Genomic DNA, 16,029 nt, shown 5'->3' with positions numbered 1-16,029 from the left:
CGGATTCTAGAAAAATTTAGAATTCGGAGAAAGAGGGATTACCCTCAATTGAATTGGGTCTCTCTTTCATTCACATTTATTGGTCCTCCGGGCCGGATGACCAATAAATGTGCGAGAAAGTGTGACCCAACTCAATTTAGGGCAATCCCTAATAATAATTGCATGTATCTTATACTAATTATTTTTAAACAAAACATGTACAAAATATAATATACTTGAACAGGGTGAGTGATGAACTATTATGGCTTTCTGTAATTAGGTTGTCATTATTCGTTATTGTAATTATTCTTTACCCATTAGGCTTATACGATATAGAATCATTGCTGTGAATGGTTTTTTTTATACTGGAATTAACCTACGGAAAATGTACTGAATTTCTTGGATTGAGAAAGCTACGATAAAAGCTTTTGGTTTCTTCATTTGAGATTATAGAAGTACTTAAACATGACGTAGTGATATCCAATGTTTTTGCTATTATCGGCCTTCTAAATAAATACACCTTGTAAAGAAAAAAAGGTTTTCGTTCACATTGAGCCACCTTATTCTACAAAGTTAGAAACTGGGAAATTTTATTTTTACTGGCAAATAATTAGTGATCAGGAAAGTTTGGTTTGTTACACAACAAGAATCAGTGCACAGGTCGTTGTTTTTCAGCAGGGGTCTTATTGCTTTTTTATTCCCACCAGGCCAAAGTTTCCCTTTATTCGGAGGAAAGTTGTGGTCGGTTTCGGTAATGGATGCGCATATCGAGGACGGGATCGGTAATTCAGGACCGTGGAATCGAATATATTTTCGGTTTGGGACAATGTGGCTCCAGGAAGGGTAAACAAGTACAAGTATTCTGTGAATCGTAGGGTTAATTATGTCGGCATTCATCAATATATATGGCTGAAATCTTCCAGCATCTTAATTGTTGTTCAACTTCGCTACCGTCATTATCAGTGATTAGTGTTCAACGTCCTTATTTTTCATAGACAAAGTTCGACAATTTTCTAAGAATTTACTAAATTACTGATGCATTTCCTTGCTTCATTTCTTCATTTTTGGTTTATCTACTAAATTAACAATTTTAATGACTCCATGGTATTTGGTGGTCTATTGACCAAATAACCTTTTTCAATTAATTAATCTTTTTATGTAAGGTTTTGATTGAAATAAAAAAGTTAGTTTCACGAGCGGGATTCGAACCCACGACCTTAGACTCAATACGCTGCTGCTCTATCGTGACTTCGATCCACTCGGAGTCGAAGGTCGTGCGTTCGAATCCCGCTCGTGATACTAACTTTTTCATTTCAACCAAAATTAACTATTTTTTAATGACCTTATTTCTCAATATTTGCCCAATAGATTAATTGTATTATTAATTACAACGAAAACCTTATATAAAAAGATTAATTAATTTTTAATTACCTTATTTCTCAATATTCGCTCAATAGATTAATAAAATAATTAATAATACAATTAATCTATTGGGCAAATATCTAGAAATAAGGTCATTATAAAATAATTAATCGTTTTCGTTGAAATGAAAAAGTTGGTGTTTCGAGCGGGGTTCGAACCCACGACCTTAGGCTCAATACGCTGCTGCTCTATCGTGACTTCGATCCACTCGGAGTCGAAGGTCTTGGTTTCGAATCCCGCTCATTACACTACCTTTTTCAATTCAACCAAAACCTTACATAAAAAAATTAATTAATTTTTAATGGCCTTATTTCCCAATATTTGTCCAATAGATGAATTATATTACTAATTTTGGAGGAAGGGGTGCATGAAAAAATACCAGGGACTACGGTGGGAATTGATCCCACGACGTCGGTATATACGAGCCGAGAGTCTGACAAGTTTACCAGAATCACCCATATTAAAATTAAAAATCAAGAATAAGACAAATTTAAATGAAAACACTCACATAGGGAGGCTACTAACTAAGGTGCCCCAAATTTTGATGAAACTTTTTGGGTGGCTAGTTCGAAAAATATGGGACACGTGTCCGATCGTTGTTGTCAATGAAGAAGTGAATAAACTAGGAAAATGTGGATTTGTACTAGGGCACAACAGAAAAATATTGATAAACATTTTTTTAATAAATCCGATACCTTAATTTTTTAAATGAGGAATATAAAAAATTAAAGTGCAAATAGTTACAAGAGATTGTTTGGTTCAATTAAGCAGAGGGTTAATTTTTCTCTCGGTTAACCTATCATTTTCTTTTTCTTGTAAGAAGGAATTTTCCTCTTCGAGGATAAGACCAGCTGGAATCTATCAAGAGTGATCAATAGCGGAGTTTCTGGGTCATTACTAATGGTGCTGCCAATATGAGTTACGAGAGCCGTTCCAGCCACTTCATCCATTATTGCCCTTGCCATTACAGGAAAAAAATTACTTTCGTCCTGGGCTCATCTCTGCTGACAATTCGCACCTTTCTGAGAGAAGAGAACACGAACGTATCTATTTCTTCTGACATAACAGGTTTCACTTTTTTGAAAAATACTCATTGACACCTTGTGTACTACTGTACCGATGAGACAACCTAATACATCGAATACACAGATTATAAATAAGCAATACTCTGTTTAAGTTACGAGGTTCAATTATGTTTTTTTAAGTAAAAACAACAGTTTAATTCCGCAAAACTGAAAAATCTATTTGTAAAATAAAATATGCAATTTTGCTAACAGTACAGTTCTTATATATAATAATATTAATTGATTTCCAGGCTTGACACGAACAAAAATAATCCGACTTTTACAATCTAAACCTTTATTACAGATCGAATCCACATTGCACAGGGTTATCCTTTTTCTCTCTTCATATTAGTGTTATTCAATTTCAACTGTTATGTGTTAACATAAAAATAAAATCAAAGTGCGTAAACAGTTTTATTGCAGCAAGGCTGCTCGAATTAAAAAGAATGTGTGGTGATTATTGACCGTTAATCGATATTTATTTAGTGAGATGCGGTCTGGTGTGATGTAGGTTTCAGAAAAACATTTTCTTTATCGTGCCAACGTTTCGATCTTTATTGAGATCATCTTCAGGGCCTAGGATTTACAAACATTGTTTACAAATAACAATTATATTTTGGATGTGGAAAAGTGAATTTATACAATGCAAAATATATTTTTTATGTATTCATTCAAAGTATTTCTACTCACTCAAACTGTTTGTCTTCTATGTAATTGTACCATTCTTGCGTGTCGTGTCGAGAGTGACATTGAGATTTTGCTATTTTGTGTTTATATACGTTGGATATAATCCTGAAAGGATAATCGTTGGCCGAACCATTATCAACACATTTTTTCCCTTCGTCCGCTCTTTTCACCTCAAAGAAGCCGACGTCTTATACAAAAATGTCGTTTCTATACCGACATCCTTCACCACCCCTTCTGTTTTTCTGTTGATGAAGAAAATGTTTTTCTGAAACCTACATCACACCAGACCGCATCTCACGATTTCTAAATAAATATTAAAAAGAATATTGGTAAAACTGGTTTCTTCAACCCTTTTTTTTGGTTTTAGCTTATTCCACGAGAAAAAAGAATGGGTGGTCTTTACAACAAATTTTAGCCCTGGTTTTTAGAAAATTTATATGCATAATATAAAGGTGTAATATAGTCAGCCAAATTGTAGCGAGGAAACAGGAAATAATGGTTATATCATGACAATAAGGAAATAATGATAAAAAGACAAATGTTCAATTTATGCAAATAAATATTATATAAATAAATTTAAATAAAAACAGTTCGTTCTCGTATCACATCATCGGCGCTCTGATAAGGTTCTTAAAGCATCCTTAAACTTAAATATTCTTTCGGGCTGTAAATCATGTAATATAAATAGTGAATTTGGTAACTACTTAAGTAGTAATTTGGTTGTACTAGAAGAAGAAAAGCTCTATTGAAAATATGTGTGTCAAGGGTTTTTTAATAAAATTTAATGCAGTAATTGAATTTGGAAAATTGGATAATAATCGAAAGTTACTCATTAGATAAATAAAAAGAACTTGAGGAAAGAGTACAAACCAGTAAAAATAGAGACACTTTTGTTAAATTAATATCATCTAATTAAGTTCTCGATTGACAGGTGTGATCAATCATGAGCACTGCCATTTTCGTAGAATTCTTAATAAAATGGTTTAACCTGCCCCGTTTATTAGAAAAATAATCTGGTGCTTAACGCGGACTTTCTTGTGGATCGATTTCAATATTTAAGGAATGATCGTTACCGGAAAATTATTGCGGTGTAGAAAACTGTATTATCATGTGATCATAATAGAGGCATTCACGATCTTTGTGTTAACCCTGTTAAGTCTGTTAGATCGTGTTAGATCGAGACAAATGATAACGTAGACTTGTAAGAATTGGCTAGTTAACATTGCTCGATCTAATAGCCAAGGCCAGGGCCAATGTTAGATGTCGAAAATGTAGTCACATTGCTATCCGTTAGGCCGTAGGTAACCAACATGTCAGCCATGAATATAACATTTTTAGTTTACACGTATTTTTATTCTCAAATACGCATTAATTAAATCTGACCAATAATTTCTATTGTTAATTTCTGACCTGTCCTTGTACTCTCATTCATAATTATAATAATAATACATCTCCTATCCTATGAAGTTGTAGGAAGTTAGACGTTAGGATGCAAGTTGGATATCTCGGCAAGAATTGAAGCGCGTCATTTGTTAGTACTTTGAGAATACATAAAATAAAGACTAATAATAGATAAAGAGATAAATTTTGAATAAAATAGTTGATTAATTTATCTTTTTATTAACTTCTGGCATCATACAAATTAACACAAAACAATACCAAAACAAACAACAACAAGCCTTCTAGGAATGTTATAGCATTATTTTTGGTTCTACCAATCTCCACGCGTAGCATTACGGAAAAATTAACGTTTAACATGCTAAGAAAAGAATGGGGCGTTCACGATATTAGTGGACATTACTCTATTCGAGTTAACACTAGTTAAGATCTTACAAAAGTCGTGAATACCCCTAATATTGTTGTTGTTATTTTATTCTGTAGGTTGTTGATAAAATTTATTTTTTATCTTGATCCCCTCTATTCCATAGACGTAGACAACCAAAAAAAAATTCCAGATAAAAAATTGTTTCCGTGTATTTATTGTTGAAAGTACTATAGTTTAAGTGTATCGATTAATTTACCACAGCAAAATCTTGCCTTTAATGTTTTATCACAACCTGTTTGCTTTTGTATGCATAATAGGGCAAAAAGTTAATGAACATGTCATGCATAGTATGTACGTACATTTTTTTAATCATTATTGTTTATTTTTTTAGATTATAGTTTGTTCAAATATGACAAAGATGTCTGTAATGTTACCAAGAACCTGTAGGCATTGTTGGAATATCGTAGAAACTTAACGCTCTCCCTATAACTAATAACCAAACCTCACTCCCTTTTCTGGTGCAGCGGTCTCACCCGTTCAGCAAATTATGCGCATCACTTTGCTTAACGCTTACCAATTAGGACAACACAGTTGCATCTACAACCCTCACCCGTAATTATCATGGTAGAATAACTGTTAATATGCACTTGTGTTGTCCGTGACAGGGGCTTGTTTTCCATAGATACCCCTCACGCCTCGACTCTTTACCCACCGATTCTTTGATTTATACATGTGTGTTTATTATTGCCCACAAGGGCTGACTAATTCATAGAGAGACAATTTATAGCGGCTTATTTGCATACTGGTATTGTTTCATTCTTTGACGTGTGACCTAGGGCAATCACAGCTGCTACAAATCTAGTGAACAACAAATCATTTAACAACTCATGGGAAAGACGAATTGGTCAACATTTTACACGCGGTTATCAAAACGTGTCACATTTACATTTTACCTTAAGGTTAAAAGTCGTTTGCCTCTTTACGACTTGCGCACCGCGACCAGTATTGGTCTATGCTATATTGCATATTTAAACCTATATTTCTTCAGCAACGGCTTCTGTTAAGTTCTGTCAGAAGTTAAAGTTCTGTGAAAGCTTTCCGTGTATTCATCATGCCTTGGCATTTTAGCAAGTATCTCAGACTGCATACGTCTACCAACAATCAACTTGTTGTTCCTTGCGATATATGGACATGTTTGTTTCTAGTTTCTCTTATGTTATCGTTATCCAGCCTTACTACCGTTCCAATCAAAGCGCGTCATTCGCTTAGTAATTGTGCCTTTTGTTTGTGAAATGACAATTAAATCAATATTTTCGCATGCCTCTGTCCTAGAATATCATTGACCTAAGGGCATTTTTAACCCATTGTCTGTTAGGTCTACATTTGTTGAAATGTTGTAGGCCAAGGTCCATTTTGCGGCAAGCCAAATCAGGGTGGTAACACAATGTCTTACACAACATTGGTACAATCCCACATTTACAGTTTGCATAAGCCAGCATAAACCAATGCACCACTAAGGGACTTGGGTCTTCGTTTTGGGAAATTTGTTTTTAAAAAAAAGGGTTCAGGAACATGACTTTCCTGATTGAACATTTCTTGGACAATTTATCGGCCTCCTCGTTGCTCTGGAGTCTTGGGTTCGAAGAAAAGTATGTGTGTGGTGATTAGTTACCTTTAGTCGATGATTATTCAGAAATCGTGAAATGCGATCTCGTGTGATGTAGGATTCATCAAAACATTTTCATCGTGCCAACGTTTCGATTTTTGTTGAAATCATCTTCAGGGCTCAGGGCAATTACACAGAAAACACACTTTGAGCCCTGAAGACGATCTCAATAAAGATCGAAACAATTAATTAAGTTTTTAGTTGAGATGAAAAAAAGTTAATGGCACGAGCGGGATTCGAACCCACGATCTTCGGCTAGATACCTCGCTGCTCTACCACTTGAGCTATCGTGACCCCACTCGGACATCAACTTCCTATCTCAACCCCACCTTATGTGATTTCCCTCCTTTTTGCCATTTTTCAAATGAAATGCCCACGGAGAGCTTTAGTGAAGTGTACTTCATTTTAATTCATTAAATTCACTAATTTTGTGGTCCGCTTGACCAATTAATACATTACAATTAATTAAGGTTTTTAGTTGAGATGAAAAAAAATTAATGGCACGAGGTCACGATAGCTCAGCGGCGTATCTAGCCGAAGGTCGTGGGTTAGAATCCTGCTCGTGCCATTAACTTTTTTTCATCTCAACTACAAACCTTAATTAATTTTAATGTATTAATTGGTCAAGCGGACCACGAAATTAGTGAATTTAAAGATCGAAACGTTGGCACGATAAAGAAAATGTTTTTCTGAAACCTACATCACACCAGACCGCATCTCACGATTTCTGAATAGACAAGTATAAGTTTGTCGTTGTATAAAATGTCTGATTTAATTGGGGAGGGGCATTGATTTAATCCAACACTTACAATTAGCAAAAGGCAGTACTGGACCTTGGCAGCAACAGAGGACTTTTTCCTCTGTTTCTTCTTCTTGCTGACAAAATTTTCTCAGGCTTGTTTTTACTGCATACGATGGACACGCACGGTGGTGATAAGTCTATTATTTTGGACCTAACACTAGTAGCTCTTAAATTTCGTAATTATGCCGTTTTTCTAAGGACTAAGGAATTCTCCGATGGCCCTCTGATGAACTTTTTCTCAAGACACTGTCTAGGGATTCGCACTAAACAAACGGTTTATTTTAAAACCTTGTCTGACGGATCTATATTTTTGACAAGAATGTTGAAACAATGACCGACTATTATTTTTTTGTCAATACCAAACCTTTTAATCTCCCTGGCAGTGTAGAATTTTCAGTCTAACCTGAAAGATGGTGACATATGGCCCAATAATATATGAATTGATTATCTATACAAATTCCAGTTGCTGACCCATTTTCATTCTTCGTGTCATATATGTCCAAATATTATCTTCCAGTCTCTTCTATCAGTTTAAGTTCTATCTGTCCTAGTTGTTATTCCAAATGATTGACAGGCCGTTGATTCAGTCAAGCATTTACAGGTTGCAAAATATACTGCGTTGGGTAGTGACGTTGATCTTTCATGACGTTGTTTCTGACAAACGATAGATTTTCAAACCTACGAGAGATAACCTACCAAAAAGACCATTTTTTTAATGGTGGAAAACAACACTACGGACCCAAAGGAAAGTCTCTCAACTTTCTACTTACTTTTCAATTAATTAATTTTTAATTAAGGTTTTGGTCGAGATAAAAAGTCAGTGTCACGTGAGGATTCGAACCCACGACCTTCGGCTAAATACGCCGCTGCTCTACCACTTGACCACTTGAGCTATCGTGACCTCGATCCTCTCGGACACTAACTTCTCATCTCAACCCCACCTTTTTTTTAATTTTCCCTCCTTTTTGACATTTTTCAAAATTCGTGGCACTGACTTTTTTATCTCAACCAAAACCTTAAATAAAGATGAATTATTTGAAAAGAAATTATTTGGTCAATCAGACCACAAACCTACTAGATTTTTGCTTTCTTTACGTTGATCCACTAGATGATCATCATAGGCAAAGTAAAATATTTGCTTAAATTTCTAGTCAGTAAGATGACGATAATTAAACACCTCAAACATTACACCAACTAAACTTAAGGCAAAATTTCATTCACTCACAAATTCCTAACTACATCATCTGAAAAAAATCTATAATTTGCGAAGGCTGAGAAATTATCAAAAGAAAGGTTATTCATTGCCAAATAATGGAAACCTAATAATCTAAAGTGGTTCTCATTCACTCGTAGATCACTTATAATTAGCAGATAAAAACTTACCAGAGATTAATACCATCAAGAAGAGCAGAGGAGATTAAGGGATATTCAGTCCGATTCGATGAGATATAAATTTATTTACAGCCAGACTAACCATAAAAACATTTCATGCGATTTTAGGTAAAAATATAAAAGAACAAAAAATTTGGATAAGAATAGTGACACTTCAATAAGTTATCTTGTCTGTAGATTATATATTGCCTTGTGGAATGTATCGCGAGAAAAGCACCACCAATAAATAAAAATTTGTTACCTGTTTAAGCTTAAAACAAACATCAATTACCTCATCGACGTCTTTTTGTTGGACGATTTTTGTTTATTGAATCGAAATAAAAGTGTGTGAAACAAGGCGTCTTCCATTCATGAACTTTGCCTCAAGTTAAACTAATTGAGCCGGAACCAGGTTCTATCCTTTGATAAGATATCCCGACTAAATTACTGGAATTAACATTGGAAGAGATAAGGATGATATATATTTTATAGCTTGGCTTTAAACATTGGGATTCTCGTGCTGATTGATGTGGGCAAGTGGAGTGATATCAGTTAATGAACCCATGGTATTTTTCATTTTACCAACCTCTATCTTGTCCTATTCACACTGTATACTCAACACGTTTTATATTGTGTGTATATTATTCGAGAAAAAATTACGGAATTTTAACCCTAATTGGACAGGAATATTGTCTGACAAAAATCGAATCCGGACTTCTTTTAAAATCGGAACGTCATTATTTCTTCAAAAGTGATCATTCATATTCAAAGGATAAAAAATAAGCATTATGTGACCCTTATACCCTGTATAGTCAACATCCTAATTTACCTTTTTCCATCTAATGTCTAATTTGTTTGTTTTTCTTTGTTTGCTTACACAAGACGGAGCTTTTGATGACGTCAGCGGTAAGTATATTGCACAAAATGTCGTTATGTTTTTGACACGCATGACCTGTCATCCATCCAGCAATCTTCCTTCCCCGGTTTGCACACCTTCATCGCGGGCTACGCCCATTTTTTAATGGGACTCTTTTTGTTGAAGGGAGATTTTTTATCTACTGAAAAGACGGATTAGCCTTTTTATCGCTTTTTTCTTATCTTGATCCAATGCCGACCAACTTATCTTTTATTCCGAAAAGTTTCTTTTTACTTCGGGAGAAAACCTTTTCTTTATTGTGTGCCACCATAATAAGAGAACCATATTGAAGATCATCGTTAATATCAGCTTTCAATTCCAGAAACTTTCTTCGCACCCTCAACTTCACACAACATTTATCAAAAGAAAAATGTCCGCATGATATTATTAACTTTTATTGTTAAAAGTGTGAATTTTGTGTAATTATTTTTGTACTACTTTTAAGTGATAATATTCGTGTTTTTTTTTCAACCTACTATAAAGGGGAAACAATAGTTATGCTGCAAAGAAAACGAGAGCATAGGGCGTTATATAAACACTCTACATCATCCAACTGTCAACTGAAAAGCTAACATCATCCCAAACAGTCATTAAAAAATGAGGACACATTAAACAGCCCAAATTGTCCTTCCAGTATTCAAACTGATAAAAGGCAAGACTTGAAATGTTACAATACATTGCGCTAACACTTATCATAGACATTATCAAAAGAACGCATAAACTCTATTACAATAAAGTAAGGGTCACCTCAATTCAAATTAAATTTCACCTCCGAGGTTTTTACTTCTTCATGAGGTTAAACACCGCGACCCAATCTTCTTCTATTGGGCAAACTCTTCCTTAAGTTTAAGGCTTTTTAGCTCTAAGAGAGTAAGTACCTTTAGGTTGGTTCATGCCGATTTAAATCTATCTATACACATGCCTCTGAAGTCTGCAGGGTCATATTAACGGCCTACTATCATCGCAGTTCTAGAACGTCCTAGGCTTACCATCTTAGTGAACCTTTTCACATGCCTATGGAATACTCATTTAACCAAGGACTTTTAACCAATTGTCTTTGGAGCTTCATTTTTGGCAGTTTGATGTCCCCCAAAGGAGTTCTTGAAAAATACTGGTCGAACTTTCCTTGGTCCATTTATCGGCATCCTCGTTACCCTGTATTCCCTGGTAGCCAATCAAGAATCTTGTTGTATATCAGACAGGTCACTGATCAATCTCACATACAAACAGTTGTGCTGACACAACAAAAGCCTTCTACCGCATATGTCCTGGAGTCTGGAGAGTCCAAGAAGTGTACCATCAGTTAACCTCAGTGTTTAGCTGCTCTGCTGTTAATTCCTGCGATAGTCTTTTGATAAACATAACACCTCTGCCTTGTGATTCGACCCCTTCAAGCTAAGGATATGTTTTAATCAATTGTCTGACGGATCTACGGCAATTTGGTATCCCCCTAATGGGTTCAGGTCCTGAAAGCTTTGTTAACAGCCCTTTGTGCCCAGGCACCAAACCTATACGGATTTTGATATTTCTGATATCTGACAGAGCCTTAATGCCAAAGGTCGCACGGCTTGAATACCGAATGATGTAGCAGCCTTTAGCTGTTGAGTTTCACCAAGATGACTGTTCTTTCATTGGGAACTCCAAGCTTTTTGACCTACCAGGCGGTGTTCAATTTACACCTAGCGCCTTAAAATGGTGTACGTCCCAAGGCGTGTATGAATTCTTTGATTTATTTCTTTAGATAACAGTTAAACAGTTACTGACTCATCCTCAGCCTTGGAGTCATCTCTGAAACAGATCTCCCTTTTCCAGTCAATTTTATCGGGTATTTGATGAAATTTCTTAGGTCCATATCTGCCCCATGATCAATCAGAAGTTTTAATTGCTTCTTTTTATGCATGCAGACTATTGCAGTGTATTCATTAGTTAGACATAATAAAAGTTACGTTAAGCGATTCAATGAAACACATCTTTGCAAATAACACAAAACAATGACAAAGCCAGAAGAAAAGGCAGACCAGACTAACAAAATGCTATTAAAACGCTATTAAAAGTATTGATATTTTGAAGATTTACATAAAACTCCTGACAAATGTACGCGCTTATTTTTTTTATTAAATCAATCACTATTTACTGGTATGAGAATTAATGAGTGTATCTGTTTTTATCAACAGTAGATTTGTTTAAACAAATTTAAATTTTTTATGGAATTATGAAACGATTGCAACCCGAACAATGTGAAGATTGCACAAAGGGCGGGCTGCCTAAACGGGCGAAATTAGAATGGAATTTTACAGGAATGTAACATTGTATGGGGGCCGTTATGGATAAATAAAGTGGCATTCCCGGTGCCCAGGGTGTGTATCGGATTTTTCTCATCGGGGGTAACAAAACGCGACAAATCTTACCCCGAGGGCACTAGGAGGGGAGGAGTGCCAGGATTATAACACATTTGCAGTTATGGATACAATGGTAGGTAGGGGTCTTATCCAGGGTTCACGGACGATTACACGTGTGGGGGTGAAACACCCTCCGATACCTCTAATAACTCACCCTCTCCCTTCGTCGTAAGCCCTTTATTTCCCTGCAAAATACCGGCCGGCTCGACCGGACAGCGCGCAATGATAAAAATCTCTTCCCCACGTACTAGAGGCGTGCTTGCCTAATTATTTTACGGCGCGACAGGGGGTCTTGTAAGAGAATCAAATTGATAACTAAGAAAACAACTATAATCAATCGTACATTCGTTTTTTCCTGGCGGACTACCGAATGAACACTCAAGGTAAAAAATATAATGTATTTGGTCATTAAAAATAAATGAAAAACAGCAAATCATCAATGATATAATTGAATCCATGACATTTATATTCCTTCTCACAATAAATCACTTTCCGACAGTCATGAATTGAGTTGATTTATATCATACAAGATAAACAGCTATCTATTGATTTTTTTTTACATTTCGCTATAACATAATCGTTGTAATTGTAACCCTAATTCGTTCACCATAAATATTAATTTCTAGTATATTATTACGTACTAATTTTTCAACTTACTAAGAATATATCAAGAAACATAATTTTAAACAGCTTCACAAGAACGGTACGTCTTGTACATTTCGTTTATTTAACATCTAGCAAATTTGTCAATTAAGTTAATAGGCATTTAGTTACACGATAAGGATCATACGCATAAGTACGACAAAAATTTATTTTTTTATAAATATGTTCTCTGTCTAGAATAAAATGGGACACACTAGGAGTTTTCACGATCTTTGTGTTAACCCTGTTAACTCTATTAGGTCCTGTTAGATCGAGAAAAATGATGAAGTAGACTTGTAAGAATCGGCTAGTTAACATTGCTCGATCTAAAAAGCAACAAGTTAGATGTTAGGTCGAAAATGTAGTCACATTGCTATCCGTTAGGGCGTAGGTAACCAACATGGCAGCCATGATTTTAACAGCTGTTTTTTGTTTACACGTATTTTTATTCTTAAATACGCATTAATCAAATCAGACCAATATATTTATTTTGTTAATTTCTGTTATGTCCTTATACTCTCATTCATAATAGATACATCACCTCTCCTATAAAGTTGTAGGCTGTTAGACGTTAGGATACAAGTTAGGTATGTCGGCACGAATTAAAGCGTGTCATTTGTTAGTATTTTTCGAGTGCATAAATAACGTTTAATCCTTTTTTAAAAAGATAGTTCCTACGCACAGTAAGTTGTTTTGCAACTATCCGGATTTCGAGCCTTTTAGCTCATCATCAGGTTGAAGGACTTCTATAACCACGTCTCTCGACATGAATTGCCAAAGTGAACCCGCTGATACCTCCGCCAACGCGGTGTTCCAATTAGCATGTGATTTTTTTAATGGCGCTCAATTTGAACGTGCGAACCGCGGAAATTGTAGCACAAATAAATATTATACCAGTAAATACTTAATATTATTAAATTACTATAATAATAATAACAATTAAAATAATTAGTTTAATTATTTGGATGTTTGATATTATTTATGTACATATTTAAAATGGAGGTAGATCAAAATCTGTTATATTATTAATGCATTATCACCATGTTCAATTTTACATTTTTTAATTTGAAATTTCTCAAACCAATTTACTCTTTCCGTTTGTTGAAACTATGTAACACACTTGTGTTTAGATTTGAATTGAAATTATGTTTTGTTTCTTTTAGATGGTCGTTAAATTCCGAAAATTTGCTCGATTTAGGCAACTGTTCTTTTACTCTTGTTTTTATTTCTCTACCGCTTTTTCCTATATATTTAAAATCACAATCATTACAATTGAGTAGGTAAACCCCGATTTTTGCCAAGTTGTCTTCTTTGTCTTTAGGTTTTGAGAGGATCTTTTTACGTGAACCCGTACTTATCATTTCTATAAATAACGTTTTGAATGAAAGATTTGATTAATTTTCATTTTTTATTAACTTCTGGCATTTTACACTTTAACACAAAACAAAACCAAAACAAACAACAACAAGCCTTCAAGGACTGTTACAGCTTTATTTTTGTTATTTTTGGTTCTACCAATCGCCACGCGCAGCATTGCAGAAAAATTAACGTTATCATGCCAAGAAAAGAAGGGGGCGTTCACAATCTTCTGGATATTTCTCTATTCCAGTTAATACGAGTTAACATCTTACAAACATCGTGAATACCCCCTGGAATAACATTTACTCCTTTGGGATCCCCAAGAAGATTTGTTTCCAGTTCTTATCATGTTGAACCCCCCCCCCACAATGCCACAAATAGGTTTCTACTCGATTTTTATATAACAAAATATACTAAAATATTTTTATGACCTATGATCGAATCAAGTCGAGTCAATCAAGTCATTATATGATAATTTGGCTAGTCCCTTGCATATTTAAATTCTATATGTCCGGAATATTTCTATAAATTACGATTTTTTATATTTCATTTCTCATCCCTGTGGGAAGTAGTAGATCCATAAACTGTGAGTTTTTAACGTATATCAAAAAGAGTATATACATATAAATGCGTTATGGAATGTTCGGAATTATTTTTCTAGAATGAAGATGCTTGCACACTTTCTGTTTGATGTCGATGACGAAAACCTTCAACCTCGACTCTTTTGTGAAATTTCTCCATGTAGCCTGAGGGGTGATGAACCTGAAATTTGGTCGTTAACGATGATTTCGTTCTGCCTACCCTCCCACCTTTAGACTATCAGACGTATTTCAGTATTTCTCCATCTTCAGTGTTGGATCTAGGCTGATTGGTGATTTTTTTTTTCTGGTGGGTCTTTATGATAGTCAGGCCGTTTAATGCTTTGATTGGTTAAAAAGTTGTTTGTGAACTGTTGATAATCTGAGGGTTTATGTATTTTTAATTATGCTTATGTATTTCTGAATCATCGAGTATGCGATACAATGCAATAAATTTTTTTTAGATTCAATCAAAGTATTCGTATTCACTCAAAGTGTTTGTTTTCCGTGTTAAATGTTTTCTAAAACCTATGTCACACCAGACCGCATCTCACGATATCCCAATAATCGTAGTCATTTGTAAAGGTTTTTAGTTGAGATAAAAAAGCCAATGGCTCGAGCGGGATTCGAACCCACGATCTTCGGCTTGATACACCACTGCTCTACCACTTGAGCTATGATGACCTCGATCCACTCGGACACTAACTTCCCATTTCAACCCCACCTTTTGAATTTTCCCTCCTTTTTGCCATTTTTCAAATATCGTGTAATCGGGTTGGATTCTCGACGACCAAAAAAGGAGGAAAAATTTTGGGGAAAATTGAAAAATTGGAAAAAATGAAAAATGGCAAAAAGGAGGGAAAATTCAAAAGGCGCTGTTGAGATGGTAAGTTGGTGTCCGAGTGGATCGAGGTCACAATAGCTCAAGTGGTAGAGCAGCGGTGTATAAGCCGAAGATCGTGGGTTCGAATCCCGCTCGAGCCATTGACTTTTTTATCTCAACCGAAAATCTTAATTAATTGTAATATATTAATTGGTCAAGCGGACCACGAAATTAGTGAATTTAATTGGAAGTAGTCATTTGTGTTAAATTAATAGTCTCAATTTTTTAGGATCCAAATTTTAAACAAACGGTAACGCCCGATTATTTCTTGGTTCAACATAACGCATATTTTATATTAAAAAAAAAAAAAAACGAAAAAAAGCAAATATCCATAAAGGTAATTTGCTATAGCTTTATTTAATGAACGACACTCACTTTAAAATTTATTGAAATATTATTTATATAAAAGTTAAGTAAAAAAAATATTTATAGTCCAATACTCGGGTTTCTCGGACGAGGCATCAAACCATTTCATAATACTTTTTTATTATGATTT

General features: G+C 34.9%; 1 protein-coding gene across 1 annotated transcript in view; it reads left to right on the top strand.

Moving 5' to 3' along the window:
* The window catches only part of LOC106669071 (netrin receptor UNC5B), a 122,873-nt gene that overhangs the window by 25,651 nt on the left and 81,193 nt on the right, over positions 1-16,029 (top strand). The window contains exon 2 of the mRNA XM_024224831.1: positions 9,639-9,662. The gene's annotated coding sequence lies outside the window, so the exon portion shown is untranslated. The remainder of the gene's footprint in view (positions 1-9,638; positions 9,663-16,029) is intronic.

Source organism: Cimex lectularius, unplaced genomic scaffold (genome assembly GCF_000648675.2).
Source record: "Cimex lectularius strain Harlan isolate CLEC.00 unplaced genomic scaffold, Clec_2.1 scaffold53, whole genome shotgun sequence".
Taxonomy (NCBI): domain Eukaryota; kingdom Metazoa; phylum Arthropoda; class Insecta; order Hemiptera; family Cimicidae; genus Cimex; species Cimex lectularius.
The sequence above is the reverse complement of the archived record's forward strand: the minus strand, read 5'-3'. Positions and strand labels throughout refer to the sequence as shown.